Source organism: Lupinus angustifolius, chromosome LG08 (assembly GCF_001865875.1).
Source record: "Lupinus angustifolius cultivar Tanjil chromosome LG08, LupAngTanjil_v1.0, whole genome shotgun sequence".
Classification (NCBI taxonomy): Eukaryota; Viridiplantae; Streptophyta; class Magnoliopsida; order Fabales; family Fabaceae; genus Lupinus; species Lupinus angustifolius.
In genome coordinates, this window is record NC_032016.1 from 1043536 (window position 1) to 1048405 (window position 4870).

Here is a 4870-nt window from a genome sequence, read left to right on the forward strand (position 1 = left end):
ATACTTTCTAAAAATGAAACATTTTCAACAACAACTCATCAACATCATAAACTTTCAAGAATAAAATACAAACTTTTTCCTAAACACATTAAAGGTTCCTTTGATGTTAAAATCATCACCTTTAAACATATTCAAATACTAACAATAATTTCTAATATTTCCAAAGCAAATAACTCATCTAACCTTGTCCAAAGATATAGTTTTTCCATCTAATAGCAAGGAAGAAATTTCAAGATTTACAAAAGTCAAAAACTGCATAAAGGTTCATATGATTTTATTATCATCCCCTTTAGTTATGCCTTCATAAAATACTTAAAGAACAAATAGAAACTCTACTTTATGAACAACATAATAAAAGTTCATAACTTTTTGTGAAGTATGAGAAGAAGATGAAGAAGAAAAAATAAAAGACTACCTTAGTTTGTATAGGAAATTTAGTGTAAAAATGAGAGAATGGGGTGATGTATTTATAGGAGAGCCCCACCCTCATCAAATCAGAAAATTTAATGCAAATTAAGTAGATTTAGACTAGCATATGTGATGTGTCTAATGGTGATAGAGTGAGAGGATTTGTTGAGTGATTTAGGGGATTTTGTGTAAGAGAATATGTACTTTTGCTTGTTTAACAAGCAAGCTTCTTACATGAAAGTGATATCACCTTTTCGATGACACATTCTCGATTAAACCATTCCCGAGTATTGTCGGCTGGTACCCAGTCGGATAATAAAAATCTCCTGATTTCGGTTTACGGTTAGAACTTCAAAACACGAAATTCGGAATGAAAAATAATTAGAAATGCGTCCTGGACAAACTTGATGTCTATCTTGACTCGAAATAATATTTCGAAGCCAATGGCACAACCGGAATTCGATTCCGAGTTACGGAACTCAAAAACACGTCATTGGGCCGAATTCGGGCGAATTTGGGTCTCACAGCAGCTCAAAAACTTTCTGTCACAGAAAATTACGAACATTTACCACAAAATAGGAAATTACAATACAAGACTAACACTCAACTATGGTTTAGTCTAATTCAATACCGATTAATTTCTAAAAGTAATCGTTGTTAAAATAAATAATTAATAAAACATACACAGAAAATTCACGGTGTTACACACAGATTTTAAACTCTATTATTAAATATTTTAAACATCTTATTTATGTAATTTGTGATTGTTTGTTAGATCTTTAAATTAAATGTTTATATTTTGTAAAAATCAGTTGACCTAAAATGATGTTAATGAGGTCTTAGATGTTTGATATGTCATTCTGCCTAAACTTTCTTCTGAATTATGCTTGTTTGAGTATAAGTATTTATATTTAATTGACAATTTGAAGTTGTCTACATGTGTTTGAAATATTTTTTTATACTTTAATTTTTCTTCTTCTTTTGATTCTCAAAAATAATTAGGGGTGCAAGAGTATGGTTTGGTTTGAATTTTGGTACAATTCAAGAACCAAACCAAATAGAAAAACATTATTATGTTCAGTTCGATTAATGTTGAATTTTTGTATAGGAACCAAACCAACCATGGACATTTTAGTTTGGTTTGATTCCACGATTTGTTTGTTTTTTTAAATGATGCAACATTTAGTTTTGTATTCAATAAGGCATCGTTTTTACATTTCAACTACCATTTTATTTAGCTAACAAACTAACATCTTGTCTCTAGAATTCAAAACACAAACTATATGCATAATTGGATAACACAAATCAAAACAAGTCATACCCAGAAACTTGATATATGACCAATACAATGAAAATGATGAAACAATGAAGTAATGAAAATAGTGAAATAATTCAACATTAACTGAACTAAAATGATGATAATCTCACCACATATAGATTAATGTCAAGTATGTTAGCATATTTGAAGTCCATGACTATATATCATGATGAAAATAGAATAAATATGCAATATATGGCAATTATTCCCCCTCCTACAAATATAGAAAAAAAGTTATAAGCATTGTCCCAAATCAAAAAATAAAATAAAATATGAAAATAATTGAAAATTGCACACGGTAATTATCAATGTTGGGAAACTCGAGTCGGACGTCAAACCGGAAGAAGTCATGTATTTGGTTTAAACGGTTAAACCGTCCGGTCTGACCGGGTGATCCAAACATAATTAATAATTTTATCTACAAATATATATATATATATATATATATATAAAATTAATAATTATGTATAATTATATTGAAGTAATAATATCTTCATCTTTTTTTGGATGGTAGTAAAACAAAATATTAGAGCAGTGTTTCATTTTTTTTAATTTTTAAGTGAACCGTCCTGTTAACTTCCCGGGTTAATTCGGTTTAACCGGGTTTAACATGGTTGAACCGGAATTTCCTCGGTTCAAAGTGGTTCAACTCCTATTCGGTTAAGACTGCAATATAGAGCCGTTTTCATGTCCGACCAGCGGTCAGACTAGTCAGACCGTCCGGTTCTCACAACACTGATAATTATGATTGAGTGTTGATAGAAAGAAAAAAGTGTTTTGCTACATTTAAATGAAGATTGATTATTCCTTATGATAAAATTTATGCAAATAAATAAAGGCATTAATCCTATGAAATGTAACTAGGGAGTTGTGAATTGTGCACGACAAAAATATATATAAATGTTTTTTTTGCACTTTCATTATATCATTTATCATTCATATTTAATTATTATTGACTTTTAAATAAAAGTAATACAAATAAATGATAGATATGTACTAGTAGTGTATATATCTTTACACTATCAATTTATTGTAGAGATATTAAACTCATTATGCAATAATAATCGTGGATCAATAAATTTAGGGAAAATTGTATAGAACATTCATGAGTTTTATATATTTTGCAAGTAAATATCATAAACTATTTTTTTCTTAATTACCCTTAAACTAATCCATACATAAAGATAATATTAAATTATAAATGTCAACCATGAAATAACTATGATTAGACTCAAAAGAGTAGCAATAGGTCCGCCCGTGCAACAATATATGTTAGCCAGCATTGGTGGCTAGAAGAAATTGTCGTTAGTATATAAATTGATTGAAAATAAAAAGGTAAATAAATTTTAGAGTTAAAATGAGATAATAGAGTAATATTGATATATAAAAATTTAAAATTAAAAAATTATAATAGTATGAGAGTTGAAATTTAAAAAATGTATGAGTGAGAATTTTTCATTGTTAGTAATTTAACATTATCTTTATTCAATGACCAATTTCACTAAAAGTTAAAGTTTAAAATATAATTAGAAAGAAATAATAGTTCATGATATCTACTTGTAAATAAAAGACATAAAGTTTAAGGTGATTTTGTCGACTTTTCCTTTAAATTTATATGTTCCCTTTTTTGTTCCCTTTTTATTCCACATGACAATTATGCTCCCTTTTTGAATTTTTTTCATTTTTTTTATCCTTGTAAGATGAAGAAAGTATGATTTAAATATATGAATTAAAATCTAATTATTTTGTATATGTATTATTTCTAAAGAGATTATATTAATAAAATACCAAATTAATTTTGAAACATACAAGAAACTCAAATAATGTATCACTTAAAAGTATATCTATGATACATCATATGTTTAATATAGTAGTGTAACTCGTACCATGTACTCGTACTTCTCACTAGAAGATTTGCATTATTTTGATACTCTTGAATGGAATATTATCATACTACATTCTTTTCTGTTTATGTCTATTTTGAATAATTCCCTCCCATATTTATATTTATATGTAATTGTTGGAACTTGCGTTGTTGGAAGCCATTAGTGAGAACTTTTGGGTGTGAAATTTAAAACAACTCTCAAGTCCCACATAGGAAAGATGAGAAACTTGAAAATAATCTCATAGTATAAATAGAAGCCCCTCCCTCCCTTCATATTTTTTTGTTCCAAGTTGAGCGCGTATTTACTCAACTTTTTCTTTCTCTCATACTTTCCGCTTACGCATTTCCAACAAACTTCTTCTCCTTTCTTTTTGTGGCACTAAGAATTGGCACATGCCGCCAAATTGTAAGAATTTTGAGAACTTATACTGGTAGTCAGATTGTGGGAAAAAAATTGGCACGATTAGCCATATTGTCGGTATTTCGAGAATTGACACTGGTAGCCATATTGTGGGTATTTCGAGAATTGGTACTCATAGCCATATTGTGGTGGGTGTATTCGAGATTGGTTCTTACAGTGTAGTAAGAATTTGATAACAGAGAACTGAACTGTTTTATCCAGGGAACAACGTGGTTGATAGTCTGCTTGCATATTTTTTGCAATGCCATGAAACGTCTTAAAGAGAGCGACTTAGTCGTAACTCAGCTAGTAAGTATTATTTCTGTCATTCAGAATTGTTGCAAGCTACAATAACAACAATTTTAAGATGATTCGAACTGCAATTATTGATATATATCATAATCAATTAAGTCAAACACGTTAATCGGTTATATTGATAATATCATAATCGATTAAGTCAAAAACGTTAAAACGTTAGTCGATTATAGTTTGTTTATAGAGTTAGTTAAAGTAGTTATTCTATTTGTTAAGCAAATATATAAATACTTCTTTAGCTTTCTGTTTTCTGTAACTGGAGATTTTAGAATGAATAATACAATGAATTTCTTCTCTTGCATTTTGCCATATGGTATCAGAGCTAGTCTCTAATTACCAAAAGTTGTGCAAATTATTCTTCCTCTCAAAACTCAATACTCCTTGAATGTTATTCTCAAGAAAACTATCATCTTCAATTCATCTATTTTTCCTCTCATCTTGTTGTGAATTTTCTTCTATCTTCATATATGACACTTGATAATCATCATCTTGTTGATCAATCATGGCAAATCAAATGAGTTTTGAATCGGATTGAGAAACATCA